This window comes from Rana temporaria, chromosome 2 (genome assembly GCF_905171775.1).
Source record: "Rana temporaria chromosome 2, aRanTem1.1, whole genome shotgun sequence".
Lineage (NCBI taxonomy): Eukaryota > Metazoa > Chordata > Amphibia > Anura > Ranidae > Rana > Rana temporaria.
This window is the reverse complement of record NC_053490.1, coordinates 352,290,777-352,307,311: the sequence shown is the minus strand read 5'-3', so window position 1 is coordinate 352,307,311 and position 16,535 is coordinate 352,290,777. Positions and strand designations below refer to the sequence as shown.

Genomic DNA, 16,535 nt, shown 5'->3' with positions numbered 1-16,535 from the left:
GTCTTAGGCCCTTTTCACACGATCGGCCTGACCAAATGGGACCCTTAATTCACCTCTATAGAGAGACAGATGTCTGTTTACGCTCACCTACCTCCAATCTGAAAACCAGAAGAGAATTCATACCCTTTCATCTGGGTGGATAGGCGGGCCTATAGAGTAGCCGTGACCTGACATCCGCCCGCTCCGCTCATTGTGGCCCTCGACTGGTTACCAAGTTGCTTAAGTGGCCCTCCCTCTTCAAAAGGTTGGGCACCCCTGGTCTAAGGTGTTGGTCACAGTTAATGAAGTGCTAAGAAGAGCTCTGCTAAGAAATCCCTGACGGGATCAAGGAGCTAATCAATTGGATTTATCTAAAGTGCCTGAAAGAGCCAAAATGGATGGTACCCGAGCCATTGTGAAAGAAGAGCAAGGTTTCTGCCTGTAATGCTTCTGCTTTGAGAGCTGGACTCTGAGTCGGCACTTTGGTCATGTGAAAGCTATACCAAAGAGTTGCTTTGGCAGAGTGCTATACAGGTCCAGGGTAGTGTACTCCATATACAAGGAGGACCCGGTCCCTGAAGGTCTGTCATGACAAAGCTCACCGTGATGGGTGAAGATTGGACTCCTGTTCTGTACAGAGTTCTGCAGCGAGGAATGGTGAGTCTGCATTTGTTTGCAGTTTCTCTTTTAAAAAGAGAGAGATCTGACTGTCTGTTTTTCCCACTGGGAGCAGTGTGCTGTTCAATCATGCTGTGCTGACTCATGCGGGCTGCTGTTTCTTCCCCAGCCACTAGAGGGTGCAGGTTTGCTCAAGTCTAGCCTATTTTTTATTTTAGGCAGGAAGAGGAAGGGCGACCATTGCCATGTGGTGACAGGTCAGATATGTCTTGGAGACAGAGAGGGTAAGTGTGTAAGTGCTTGCTTGGGATGATTTTCATAAACGCATGCTTGCTTTGCAAAGATGCTTGTTCCATGGCACACGTGCTATATGAATGCATGTGTACACTTTTCATATTTTGCCTAAGAGCATATTTGTATGGACTCATGCTTCCATGAACCCACGCTTCCATAGAGGCATATTGATTTAACATTTGTATATGATAATGTGTCTTTCGCGCTACTCAAGAGTAAATGGAAAGTGACTAAAGGCTAGGAGTAGGGATGAGCAGAACACTGCCCCGTTCGGTTCGCACCAGAACCTTCGAACGGACCGACCGTTTGCGTGAACATTTAGAACCCCATTGACGTCTATGGGACTCAAACGTTCGAATTCAAAAGTGCTAATTTTAAAGCCTAATATGCAAGTTATTGTCGTAAAACGTCTTTGAGAACCCGGGTCTTGCCCCAGGGAACATGTATCAATGGAAAAAAGTTTTAAAAACGGTTGTTTTTTCTGTAGCAGTGATTTTAATGATGCTTAAATATACAAAATAAAAAAAATAAAAAAATGAAAAATTCCTTTAAATAAATATTGTACTTGCTGGGTGTCTATAGTATGCCTGTGAAAACATCTTTGAGAACCCGGGTATTGCTCCAGGGAACATGTATCAATGGATTTTTTTTTTAAACTGGAGCAGTGATTTTAATGATGCTTCAAAAAAAAATAAAAAAATGAAAAATTGAAAACTGTGTCCATAGGATTGAAAAGGCCTATAAGAAAGAGATCTCTGACTTTAAAAAGGATGTGGGAGCAGGTTTTGAGGACCTAGATGCCTCAGCAATGCAGTGCAGACACATGACAAAATCCTGAACTCCCATAGTCATGCTGCAGCAAGACAATCACGAGAACCGTAATCGTCGAATAACATTCGCATTCGCGGAATTCCCGAATCAGCAGACGCCAAGGCCTGTCGCTGTGACCGCCATTTTTAACCAATTGCTGCAGCGCCCTAAGGATGACCCTATTGAGCTTGACCGGGTTCACAGGATCTCGGGCCCTCGGACCCAGGACCCCTCCTTCATTCGTGACACACTGTGACGGGTCCACGTTTACAAAATTAAGGAGACCATCATGAGAGCTGCTAGCTCACAGGACACTATTCTATTCAACGATGCACCTGTAATGCTCCTTCTCGACCTATCGCGCCAGACCTTGGCAATGAGAAAAGCTTTAAAGCCGCTTACCCTACTTTTGCAATCCAAGCAAATGAAATATCAATGGAGATTCCATTCCACCTGCGAGTGCACCATGAGGGCAAGACCGCCATTTTTCGCACCCTGGGAGATCTGCCTACTTTCCTCAGCTGCGATCCCACTTCCATTTTTATTTTTACGTTTATTTTTCTTAACATTGCTTTTTTGCGGCCTGCTCCCTCCCCCCGTGCCTGAGTTACTACCTTGGTTTTCATACTTTTTGGGTTACTACATATTTTTATTTTTTGTTATTCACTAAGAAATTGGACTGCTATCTTTTTCAGAAACTGTTTTATGGGGTTCCCTCTCACCGAACTCTAGCCTGCTCTAGGTTGTTCAGGCACCATGACTCAGCTCGGAAGTCATCAGCAAACTGTCTCCGAGTGTCCATCATGTGTAACCTCAGATAGCTCGCCTGTTCTTTTGCAGCTTCATCGTTGCTAGGGTTTTTTTTGTTTGTTTTTGTTTTCGTACTGAATTTGCACTTAATTGTAGAATATGTTTACTTGTTCATTTTTTCTATTATATATGTTTGATCCACTCTGTTTTGTTCCCATGCCACTGTTTTTTCATGTAATGTATGTCGCATTTTGGTTTTGTCCCATAACTGTTTTTCCAAGGAGCTGGGGTCCAGGAATCCACCCTGCCCAGCGAACTTCCCCCGTTTCCCCCCCCCCCCCCAAGGGTTTTTCTTTTTTTGCAGCATCACCATGGACGCTGTTTGGCTTACGGCCTTGCTGTGAGTTTTTTTCTTCTTTCCTTACAGCTTTTTGGAGCTTTTTTGTTATTGTTCTTTTTTTCTTATTATTATTTTTTTCTTTTGATTGGTTGTATTGGTCGCCCTCCCCACCCTCCATCCCTGTGTATTTTTTGCCCTTCCTGCCTTGCAATGTGGGTGGTGTAGATGGTGACCACGCTCAGACCATGTCCCTGTTCATTTTCTGGACCTTTTTGTTCTGTACCCCTTTCTGTTCTCCTCTCCCCTGTCTATTCTCCTCTCTTCTTTCCTTTATCTTCTTTCCTCCCTATCTTCTCTCTCTGGATCTCTTCTGGCTGTGTTTCCATTTATGTGGGTTGCTGATAAGTAATAATCCTGCTTCATGTGCTTCTTTCCCCCTTCCCCTTTTCCCTCACCTACATGTACCATGGCTTCTGTTTGCCCATTAACTTTAGCAACCTTCAACTGTAGGGGGTTCAATACGCCTGAGAAGCGGAGCCAGACCCTTTACCACTTCCACAAAAAAACGTTCTAATATTTTACTCTTGCAGGGAACCCACTTCGGTGCTGATTCCATACCGGCTATACGCAATAAATATTACTCACAATGGTTCAATGGTGCCAATCCCAGGGCCAAGTCTAAAGCCCCGTACACACGGTCGGACTTTTGCCCAACAAACTTCAAAATCCAGCACTTTTCGTATTTGTCCGACCGTGTGTACGTTCCATCGGATCAACTTTTTTGGCTTTCATCGGACAAAAAGTTGGGTCAGCGAACGGACCAACTTTACGTCAACAAAAGTCCGATGGTGCAAAGTCCGACCGTGTGTACAGAAAACAATCAGACTTTTGTGAAAAGTCAAAATGCGCATGCTCTGAAGTAAAGAGCACCGGAAGCCATCTGTCTAGTAAAACTAGCGTTCGTATTAGAAAATGCACATTCGTCACGTGGCAAGTTTGGAAATCTCAAAAAGCAGCGCATATTCTCTTTTTCTTTATAATGTCATAATATTAAAATCTGCTTTGCTGGTGATACGGACGGATTAAAAACAAATGGATTTACTTTGGATTAGTGTATTTTGTTGATATGAATCCAGCAAATTTCTCTATTCTTTTGTGTGTCAACTTCTAACAACCCCATTATCCCCAATTATTTATGATGGTCAAAGTAATAACTACTCTATTTGTGTCCCTTCAATTTTAGCAAAGGACCTGCCTACTCACAAACTGACATTTGACTTTCCACACATAATCCAAGACTTTTTAACATCATCCTTTTATTTTTAAACAAATGTAAAAAAGAATGACAGATCCAAAACAACAGGAAGGCAGCAATAGAACAACTGGTGGACTTGGCAAAGCCTCTGTACCCCAGGGCATACATTAATTATGTTTGAATCTCCAAACTTGGTGACCTGAGCATGAAATTAAATATAGGGAGCACAAGAAGATTGTGGTCTCCAAAAGATGGGGAGCAGCAGCAGAAGACATATCTGTGCCCAGGCTGTGGTACTTCACCAGGCTGATCTTTTTGGCATACCAAACTGAACCACGACCAACACTCTCCACACTTCAATCCCCATCAGCTGAGGCCATTTTTTTTTGGCACTCCCAACAGAATACAAAAACCAAAAATATATTTAATATAAATCTTTTCTGGCATTAATCTTTCATTTTTTTGGAAAGCCAAACATAAAATTAGCCACTCAAATTTCCAACACAAAAAAATATGTTCAAAATCATATTATTTTTCTACAAATTAGTATCCCCTAAAATCTGGGCTCTGAGTTGGCCACTGACCCCCATGCTGCTGGGGTGGGTTGGCTTGCTGGGGTGGGTGGGCTTGCTGGGGTGGATGGGCTTGCTGGTGTGGGTAGGTTGGCTGGTGTGGGTAGGCTGGCTGGTGTGGGTAGGTTGGCTGGTGTGGGTAGGCTGGGTGGGCTTGGTAGCTTGTCTGGGTTGGTAGGCCTGTTGTTGAGTACCTGGAGTAGCGTGATCTAAATCACAGACATGGGAATTAGGGTTTAGCTCCCGTTTCCTGGCCTTGCTAAGGAGCTGTACCATGATCCCCTCACATAGCTCCCTTTGATCAGCATCAAATTTCCTTAACTTATTGGCTATAAAACAGCCAAACCCTTCTGCACTATCAGGTGCTGTGGTGATGACCGATGTGGCCCTACTCAGAAATTCCGCTGTGGCATCATCTAGATGTTGCCTCTTCTTGGCCCTTTTTCGAGGAGGGTTCAGTGTAGGGATTCTACAGTGTGTTGACTGTCTGCTGGGCCCAGCCTCTTCTTGGCTGGCAAGGTCCTGTGTCTGAAAAAGGAGCATCATTTATTTTTTCTTGCCATCATAACAACACATTAACATCATAGTTTATTTGAATGGCCAGATTTTCAATAATACTATACCTGTGTCAAGCTGAGCTCCTCCTCCTCCTCCTCCTCTTCCTCATCCTGTGTTGGTTCAGCTTCAGTATCTGTGGCCTCTGCTGATGCGGATGGAAGTGTGGAAAGATGTTGTCGTGGCTCAGTTTGGTCCTTTAAAAACATCAGGCTGCTGAAGTACCATAGCTTGGGCACATACACGTCATCTGCTGCAGCTCCCGATCTTTTTGAGCCCTCAATCTTCTTGAGCTCCCTGAGAAAAGTGCTCCTCAGGCTCCCAATTTTGGCTTTAATTTGTGTATCGTTGGCCCTGGGGTACATAGTCTTCGCTTCTGCCACCAGTTGATCTATTGCTGACTGCCTTTTATTTTTATTGGAGTAATCTTTATGGGTGACCTGCCACAGACAGGTGTGAGATCTGTAGAGCTCGATAAAAGCTGTGATGAATTCTTTTGAATTCAGCTTTCCACCCTTTGGTTTAGGCATGTTTTTTATGAGATCTCTGCAATAAAGGATACAATACAACCAATAAGTGCTTGCTTAAAATTCCTAACCTGCTTATACAATCTCGGTTTGTTTCTATAAGCTAAATCATGCATTAACCACTAGTGTCACAATGTATTCACCTACCTTCGTTCCGCGTATACCTTCGGCTGGACGTGGAGTCGTACCGCTGGCTTCGTGCATGCGTCCGTGACATCGACCGCTCGTTCTTGATTTATATAGCCTGCGCATGCGTGAAACTCCGCTCTATGTGCGCCATGACGCTGGGGCGGGACCACATTCTTTTTTCTGCATGCGACATTCTGGGATGTGTGAGGGAGAACATGATGGCGGAAACCACGAAAATGAACAGGCCCTGCAGTGGAGGCGTTTATAGAAAGCACAAGGCCACCCCCATGAGCAAGGGGGAGATGGTGGAGATGGTGCGCATCTTTGAGAAATACGATTACGATTGCAAAATCGAGAACTATGATAGGCCCAACAGCCATAAAGACTGGGTTCTGGAGAAGGTCCTCGCGGTATTGGAAGGAGATTATGGGGTTCAACGAACGAAAGACCAAATACGAAAACGATGGTCAGATTTGAAGCACAGAGAGCAAGAACATTTGGACTCCATTCACCGCACCATTAACAAAAAAAGTAAGTACATGTAATTATCTAATTATGTGTCTGTACATTATAGATGGATGAAATTTAATGGGGATTTTTTCTTGTGGGGGATACAGAAGAAGTTAATGCAAGTTTTTATGCAGTTCATTAGAATTGTAAAGTTGTTCTTTCTGTCTTGGCTACTTTTGTGAAATACTTAATATACTGTATTCTAATGTTTTCCACAGGACAAAGGCACAGAGAAAAACACCACAGGGGACAAAGGGAGGCTTCCCTTGGCCGGGCTCCAACAGGGGAGAGAACAGGGGAGACAACAGGCCCAATATCTGCCCCAAAACAAAGTTAATAATAATAGTAATGTGATTTTGCCAGTGACAGGGGTGTTTATAGGTAGGACAAAGGCCATGGGCTCAGGGCGGAACTTAAGGGGTACATTACACTTTATGTTAGATGCGTGGCTCCTCAATCACCATTAATGACGCATTTGCAGGCAGGGCTGGACTGGGACAAAAATTTGGCCCTGGACTTCATCCAGACTGGCCCACTTTGACAGGTCTCTCCTATGGCGGCCGGACAACTCCAGCCCCCCCCCCCCCCAGACACCCAAGCCCCCTCTCCCCCTTCACTAGCCACTAGCCGTTCTACTTTATTAGAGTAAAATGGCTGGTACTGGTACTCTTATAGGCAGTACCAGTGGGGAAGCTAGACATTATTTTACCCTGGCAAAGAATCAGTTCGGTGCCCCCCCCCCCCTGGGACAAGATTAGACAGAAGTGAGAAACTCCCTGTTGAGTCAGCTGTCTGTCCCCTTCCCCGTGCTCCTTCTGGTCCCCCCCCATGCTCCTCTGTCATCCCCCCCTGCTCCTCTGGTCCTCCCCCTGCTTCTCTGTCCCCCCCCAGGTGAGCACTGCGGGAAGGCAGAGGAGATGAGCGCTGCGGGGAGGGAGAGACAGAGGAACGGAGGGGGGCGGCGGTCCACTGTCACTGAAGCCGGCCCACTAAGTCATCGGCCCACCGGGAAACTCCCTGTAGTCCCAATGGCCAGTCCATCCCTGTTTGCAGGGTAGACATGGGTAGAGGAAAGGCCCTGGGGAACAGAGTCACGCCTGCTACATTTCACATCATATATCCCACATTGCCATAGCAAACAAGAGTTGTTTAATGTGGCCAATATATAGACATTTATTCACACATTTTAAATGACACACTCCTGTTCCCTAGCATTGCGTTTATTTTAATAAAGCATAGTATAGTGCACTAGTGTGGAGCAAACTGGTTCACCAGGGCAAGGTTGGTGTACTTTAAAAGCAGCACATGTGATTCTGGTAATATAATGTAATTTCGGGGAGGATTCATAGATGTTTTATTGTTTAATTTTAGAGGATCGTGAGTGTGCTCAGCACCAACCTTTGCAGGATTTGGAGGATATCGCCGGACCCAGCAAAGAGCCACCAGTCGACAGCACATCCCCAGACACCAGATATGCTGAAGGTGAAGGAGTGCAAGAAATCCAAGATGAGCCTTTGGAGGCTGTTGTTTGCCCCAGTAAGTTTTTTGAACATGTGCCTTGCAAAATCAAGACCTGTTTATTGTTTAGATGTCCACACCAAACACGCCCACAACACAGTATAGAAACACGCCCACAACACAGTATAAAATTATGTAGAGTATTCAACATTTGAGCATGTAGAAGGCAGAGGTGGCAGAGATGTTTAGGTAGATGCATGTGAAGACACATGGATATGCACCTGGCCCAAGATTTACAGAGTATTATCTGTAGTGTGTACATTCCCTAGTAGTGTAGGTGTATTATGAAGAGCAAAAAGGTTGCAAGCAAGAATTGAGTGTCTAGGTTTAGGTAAGTATTTTCAGAAACTAGCCCTGAATAATAATGTGCTCCTTTTTTTATTGCCTCAGTCACTTGACCATCAAACCCATTCAAATTTCTTATCTTCTTCCAAGGCCACCAACTACCAGGATGCACTATTGGTCGGATCAGTGCTGATATGCTGCAGGCAATGACAGAGCTGGAAACTCTAAAGGAGGCTGCCACTGGTGTTCAGAGACGAATCAGGGATTATTACGACCTGTTAGCAAAATTTTAGTTTATTTTTTCCGTACGTTTCTAGTTTCACTTGTTCCCTCCTGTTATGTTGTTTTTCAGGGAAATTATTGCAACTAGCCTTGGTTACACATGCTCAGTTTGTTAGTATTCAAAGAATTTGCAATACTTCTCTTTGCAATACGCACATTTTTGCACATGTGACTTTTTCTGCAATTTCAATACTGTAATTGCTTGGTAATTCCCACAAAATGACAATCTTTATGTGTGATTTAAGTGTCTCAGCTCAGTGTTTCTCCGCTCCTCTTCTCCTGGTGCTTAAACATCTCATTATTGCATTTTTTAAGGGCTAGACCTTAAAATATGGAAAAGATGCACATCCAAAAATGCACAATGTATCTAGGCCAAAAGTGGAACATCTTGTCAATATGACCCTGGGATCGCACCAGGAGAAGGAGAGTTGATAAAGACTGTGCTAAGGGGCAGTTCGCATCAAACGCAGTTCCATTCATTTTGGTGTGCATTTTTGTGTGCGACAAAGATGCAGGCACAGTGTTTGACATGCACTCCATTATGGTTCCGGTCGGCTCTAGCTCACAACATGGTAGTCCGTTTCCGGTGATAAGGATGACTACATGTTGTGAGCTACAGCCAACCAGAACCCACGGAGCGCATGGAGACCACTGTGCATGCCTTTTTGCCCACGAAAAAATGCTACACAGAATGAACAGAAATGCATCTGGTCAGACATTTACATTAGTAAATAATATTTTCGTGCGTGAATAAAGCTGAAAATGTTTGAATTTCTTCTGAAAACACTTGGCAATGTCTATTGCTCTGTTTTAAAAGATGCATGTTTTTTTTTTAACTTCAATACTTTTTTTTATTGTTTCCATACAAATACAAAGAGAAATTTACAAATCCATTTTTTTATATACTTAGTGCATTTTATGTGCATACAAAAAATTAATTTCAAAAATGATAAATGTCCATTCATCCCATCCCCCCCCCCCTCCCTCCCTCCCTCCTATCTTACCTTTAAAGTGCATACACGTTTTTAGTTCCATTCTTTTCCTTAGATTATTCTTTACCCATCTTTCCTTGATTTAAAGTGAGCGGCCTATTTTACATAACCAGTGCTCCCATATTGCCTTCAATTTTTTGAGGTTACCCCTTCTAATCCATGTTCCCCTTTCCTTCCCAATTGTGCTATTCATTACATTAAACCATTCCTCTACTGTGGGTGGATTTTGTGCTTGCCATTTTAGTGCTATTAGTTTCCTCGCCTGAAACAGGCATCTTATAACTGCTTCTAATGTATCCCTCTGCCCCATTCTCTCCTCAATGCATCCTAATAGGCAAACCCTGGCTTCAAGTTCCAGAGTAGTACTAAAAGTTGCATTTATAGTGTCCAGAATTTTAATCCAATATCTATGCAATTTTGGGCATTTCCACATCATGTGGATGAGGTCCCCTGTATTTTGACATCTGGGACATTTATCATCCAGCTTCCATCCAAATCCATATAATTTCTTTGGGGTATAATAGACCCTGTGGAGGAGGAATAAATGGGAGACCCGCTGTGACGGGGCTAATGAGACCCTTGTCCCTAGTTCCAGTATCCTGTCCCATTGGTCATTCGTTAACAGTCCAATATCCTCCTCCCATCTCTGTTTGTTCCTGCTCAACTTCTCTTTTCCTTTTCAAATTTTTTTATTACAGAACAGGTGACAGAGTACAGAAACAATTATTTGCATGTTACCACACAAATTAATACATACTGGTACAATCCACCAGAGGCAAGTATCAGCTTAAAGACGAATACAGATTATATAAGGTGTCAAAAAATAAAATGAGGATTGTCAAGTATATCTCGAAAAGATGAAAGGACCAACCAATCCTTAGCAAGAGAAAATTAACAGAAATATCAACATAAGTATGGGGGAGGGGGAGAGGATAGGGGAGGTCCTGTATCATTAAAGGCATATGTACCAAAAAAAAGGGGGGTACTCTGTACATTACACCGAGACATAACGGGATGTAACACTAGGCAATAGCTAGTAGCCTTGCCCAGTAAACACAAACGAGAACATTTCAATTAAGAGCAGAGAAGGAAAAAAGAGAAAAGGATTAGAAAAGAGAAGACAAGGGGAATAGAAGGGGAAGAGAAGGCCAGAGCGGCCTGGAGCAGGTAGAAGGGGTAGGGAGGGTGTCGGCCGAGTCGCGTAAACCCCAATGGGCTCGGATGCAGTGTGGTCAGAGCACACATCATGTCTTAAGATACCAGCAGAGTTAAATCAAATCCCGGGGGTAGAAAATGTTCCACCCAGGGGGTCCAGGTTTTGTCGTGTTGAGCCATTCGATCGAGAATCTTGGCCTCAATCTTACTATGGATCATCGCTTGAGTCACCCTGTTCTTAACTTCTGCAATATGTATAGTTGGGGTCTTCCAAGCCCTAGCAATAGTTTGCTTGGCAGCAGTAGTCAGTTGAAGCAAGAGTCTAACCTGGGCTCTGGTAAAATCTGATTGTATATGATTAAAAAGGGCTAGGGATGGGTCAGGCGAAATTATTTCTTGTAATAGGGTGGAGGCTATTTGAAATATTGCTACCCAGAACCGTCTCACTATCGGACAAGACCACCAGATATGCTCATGTGTACCCCTCTCTCCACATCCACGGAAACATCCCGCTGGGTAGGAAGGTAGAAATTTAGAAATCCTAGCGGGGACTAAATACCACCCCATCAGGACCTTATAATTGGCCTCAAGGGCTATAATGTTTTGGGATGAGGATTTTGTGCGATTCCAAATACCAATCCAATCCTCCCTATCCAATGTTATCTGGAGATCCTTGGACCACTGTGCAGCGTAGAGGGGAGGGTCAGTGGAGTCAGAAGTAAAATGACTATAAAGGCGGGAGATGATACCAGGGGCGTGGGGATCCGATTGACATATGTTTTCAAAGACGGACATACTATCCAGGGAGGAACAGTCCCCTATAATTGAGCGAACAAAATGAGTTATTTGTAGGTAGTGGAAACATTCCCTAAGGGGAAGTTTAGCCTGAGCTTGTAAGTCTGGAAAGGATTTGAGGGACGTGCCAGTAACAAGGTCCCCTATCCTGTGTAGCCCTGCCCGGAGCCATAGACGAAAAGAGTCAGGTTCCGTGTATGTGGGATAGAACTGCGGGTGGCCAAAAAAGGATAGTAGCGGGGCATGGGTGGACAACAGTCGAAAACGGCCACGTAAACTATCCCAAAGCTTAAGTGAGTGGCGTGTTATCGGATTGAGAATTGGACTACGAATCAGCGGGGATTCGTAGGAGATTAGAGATTAGCAAGGGATAAATATCAACGGCCTCTAAACTAACCCATATAGGCGTTTCCGATGTGGCATTAAATAACGTAATTTGGGCAAGTTGTGCAGCCTGATAATAACGGGCAAAATTAGGAACACCCAGGCCTCCACTTAGTTTATTTCGCAGGAGTATAGATCTAGAAACTTGTGGTTTTATGGGGCCCCAAACATATTTAAAGACTCTAGATTGAATGACACGGTGAAAATATGAGGGGACCGGAATCGGGAGAACTCTATATAAATACAACAGCTTTGGGAGTAAAGACATCTTTACGGCTGCCACTCATCCCAACCAGGAAACACAAAGCGGTTTCCAGGAATCCATTAAAGCGGTTAAGTGTGACAGCATAGGGAGGTAGTTAGTTCTGTAGAGGGAGGATAAATCCGAAGTTAATTTAATACCTAAATATGGAAGGGAAGTGGCAGACCAAGCAAAGGGGAAATACTATTGCAGATGAGTGACTTCTGAGGGGGGAAGAGAAACATTGAGAGCCTTGGATTTAGATTTGTTCACCTCTAGACCAGAGACCATGGCAAACTGTTCCAAAATTCTTACGAGGTTCGGGAGAGATGTACGGGGAGAGGTGACAAATAAAAGTGCATCATCTGCAAATAGACAGATTTTGTGTGAGGTAGAGGCCACCTCCAATCCCTTAACATCAGGGCTAGCTCTAATCAAGGCTGCCAAAGGTTCTTTAGCCAGAGCGAATATCAAAGGGGATAGGGGACACCCTTGTCTAGTACCCCTCCCTATCGGAAAGCTCTCTGAACGGAAACCCGAATATTTAACGTAGGCCTGGGGATGGTTATAAAGGGAATTCACCCATTGCAAAAAGTGTGGACCGAAGCCCCAACGGGCCAAGATGTAATTTAGATAGGGCCAGGAGACCGTATCGAAGGCCTTCCTGATGTCAAGGGACAGTAAATGCATAGGGATCTTGCGTGTTCTGGCAAGGTGTTGTAGGAGAACAACTCGTCTTATGTTATCACTAGCCTGCCGGCGTGGTATGAAGCCCACCTGATCTTTGTGAGTCAGTCTCCCAATAATGGGATTAAGACGCAGGGCCATAACTTTTGCTAGTAACTTAATGTCAAGATTTAAGAGTGAGATTGGCCGAAAGTTCGACCATAGGGAGTTATCTACGTTGGGTTTAGGGATCATGGCTATGATGGCTGTCAACGTGTCCCTTCCAAAAGAGTGTTGTCGGAGTAAAGCATTGAAGGAGTTAGCAAGGAGAGGGGCAAGGGTACCAGCAAATTTCTTAAAGTAAGTGCCCGAGAGCCCGTCAGGGCCAGGTCGTTTATGAGATTTAAGAGTTTTGATAGCAGCTAAGACCATATCCACTGTGACGGGTCTCTCGAGGCACTCACGATTCGAGTCTGATAAAGTGGGTAAGGGGATGTCCTGAAATAACGAATCTGCAATGGAGGGGGAGAAAGCAGATTGGGTATTGTAGAGGTCATGTAGCCTCCGTCGAAACTCGGCTAGGACTTTTATAGGATTACTGGTGTAGGTGTGCTTGTCTATCCGTAACCTTATCGGAACATGGTTCCTCTCAGGGCGTCGGAGACGAAGGGCCAAAAAGGAATCTGGTTTGTTGGCCTTAGTATAGATGGTGTGAGATGATCTACGGATGGCCTTGTCGGCCGAATCGGCCAGGGCTAAATCCAATTCAGTCTTAGATTTTTCCATCATAATTCTATGGGCTTCGGAGGGGGAGGATTGAAATTGAAGAGAGCAGAGATGGAACTCAGATTCCAGTTCAGCTAGCCTAATTTTTTTATCTCGGTTGAAATGAGTGGATACTGAGATACATTTGCCCCGGATAACCGGTTTATGGGCTTCCCAGAGGAGGACAGGGGAGATATCAGGGATGGCGTTGTGTTTCAAATAGTCCGCTAAAGCAATTTGAATATCAAAACAATATGATTGATTGGATAGGTGGGCTTCATTTATACACCATGTGCGGTCTGTGGACAAAGGGATTAGGGAGGAGACGGTGGTAAGCACTGCACAGTGGTCGGACCAGGAGATGGGTTGAATTACGGATTTAAGTAAAGTGGGGGAGGAGGCAACTGAGATAAAAATATGGTCGATTCTAGAGAATGATTTATGCGGATAAGAGTAAAAGGTGAAATTCTTTTTAGTTGGGTTACATTCTCGCCAGGTGTCAAGCAGGGAGGCTTGTTGCAAGAGTTTACGAAAACGTAGAGAGGGGGAATACTGATCAGGAGCATAAGGTGATTTATCGATGTGCGGCTGCAAAACTGAGTTAGAGTCTCCACACAGGAACAGTGTCCCTCTACAGTGTGAGCGCAACACCTGTAACAGATGTGAGAAGAAAGGATTTGGATTAGTATTTGGGGCGTAGTAAGAGACTAGGGTAGTTTCAACATCCTGGAGTAGTCCTACTAGTATAATGTATCGGCCTTCCGGATCCCTAATCTCCGACTGTACTGTGAAGGGAAGGGTGTGGTGCAGTGCAATCAGGACACCACGATGTTTTGTGGAGGCCGAGGCAGTATACACTTGTGGGTACCGTGAACTAAAAAATTTAGGGGTGGTGCGAGCTGAAAAGTGGGTTTCTTGGAGAGCTACAATACCTGCCTTCAAAGTAGCAAAAGTTTGGAAGGCCTTGACTCTCTTATGCGGTGAATTGAGACCTTTAACGTTCAACGAGAGCACAGTCAAGGGGGCCATCTAGGATCAGGAGTAGGATAGCAAAATGAGACCATCGGGGTCACGCAGCTCAGCCGACCTGAGAAATAGGGGAGAAAAAGAGAAAGGGAAAAAAAAGCGAAGAGGAAAAAGAAAATAAGAGCAATCATGTAGGGCAAGCAAATGGACAAAGAGAAGGGGAAGAGTGTAACTCTATCGCCCGACTAAATAGTGCACCAACACAGGGGCCAGCCAGCTAGCCCGTGGGTGGGTGGACCGTAGGAAAAGGGGAGCAGTGACGACTCTCCGCCACAAGCGGGAGAAACATAATATATTATATAAAACGACATATAATAGACAGTTAGGTGGATAGAGACTTGTGCTTATTAGCACATATCTACAAACAGTACTAAAATAATGGTGCTGACAACAACAAGATCAGCTGGGCTGACAACCGCAGCCCAGCTTGTGCAAAGCCATATAAGAAGTCTAGAGAGGGGAGACCCCTATGAGATCAGGAAAACATTATAAAAGGGTAAAATCTCGGGGGGGAGGGGAAAGGGGAGGGAAGGAAAAAAATAAAAACGAAAAAGAAAAGAAAAAAAAAAGTGAAGTGGGGGGAGGGGGTATAAGGAGGGATTGGAGATGGGTGGGAATATCAGGATGGGAAAATAAAGATATGGGGAGGGGCAGGAAGAGTGGGGAAGGGGTGAAAAAGGTAAGAAGGTGGAGAGGGGGAAAGAGAGGAGTGAAGTTGGGGGGGTGGGGAGCAGTAAGGGGGGGGTGGAAGGGAAAGGATGGGGGGGGGGGATCAGGGGGGAGGGATCAGGGGGGAAGGGGAGGAGAGGGATCAGGGGGGGGTTTCTGTAGGACAGAGAGGAATTATAAACTACCTAGCGATGATGGGGTAGCAGTATCCCATTCATACAGTTACGGCTACAACAAGAGGCTTTGCACATTTCAAATATCACTCAAGGGTCAATGTCAGCCAGCACGCCGTAGAATACAGGCGGAGATCAACCCAGCATCTCTTAGATAATCACCCTTAATGGGTGAATCTTAAGATAAGGAGAGAAAAAATCCAGTCAAACTGTCTGGAACGTCAACATTAAATAAAACACAATTTAAACATAAATAAAATAATAATTAAAAAAAAAAATAACTTTTAGGAAAAGTGTAAATCTGGACCTTAGCAACCTCCAGGTTGGAGGTAGGTTACAGCAATCCCTTCTTCAAAGGGAGAGAAAACCAAAGCCAGTAGTCCCTGTGTGTCTCAAGTGACGAATCGTCCATAGGCAAGTTGAAGTGTAATGGATGATCCATGCGATTCGATCATCTCAACTCAGGAGAAGAGGCTAACTTCGACGTCAGGGGAGTACTGTAAAGAAAAAACCTGTAAGAAAAGAGTCAGGCAAACAGGCTCAACGAGGCGAGTATAGTCGGCGGTCAGGGAGACCGGATTTTGGAGTGTGAGCAGGGGCTCCCTTCCGAACAGAGGATGGACCCGGGTGAGGCCTTTGTGGGGTTGATCCATATGGATGGGCAGCATCCCGGGCTGGAGTGCGGGGCAAATTAGTCTCTGAAGCTTGTGCAGGGACGACCAGACGCAGGGTTTCTAAGAGAGGCTGGAGAGAATCCGGCGATGTACATGTGTGTTGCTGACCTTGATGTGTAAATTGCAAAGCAAAAGGAAAGTGCCAGGTATACTTCAAATTAGGGTTGTCCCGATACCACTTTTTTAGGACCGAGTACAAGTACCGATACTTTTTTTCATGTACTCGCCGATACCGATTACCGATACTTTTTTTTAAAATGCAGCCACGTGTCCCCAAATGCAGCCATGTCCCTTAATTCAGCCATGTCCCTTAATTCAGCCATGTCCCTAAATTCAGCTATGTCCCTAAAGTCCCCATCAGCAGTGTCCACCGCAACATCCCCATCAGCACAGCAATGTCCCTGTCAGCGGTGTCCCCATCAGCACAGAAATGTCCCCATCAGCAGTGTCCCCAGCAGCATGTGTCCCCATCACTGCTGATGGGGACACCTCTGATGGGGATATTGCTGCGCTGATGGGGACATCGATTATGGGGTCACCACGGATGGGGACATTGCTATCCTGATGGGGA

General features: G+C 44.8%; 1 protein-coding gene across 1 annotated transcript in view; it reads left to right on the top strand.

Annotated features, from left to right (window-relative positions):
* The window catches only part of REN (renin), a 1,297,145-nt gene that overhangs the window by 1,090,756 nt on the left and 189,854 nt on the right, over positions 1 to 16,535 (top strand). The window lies entirely within an intron of this gene.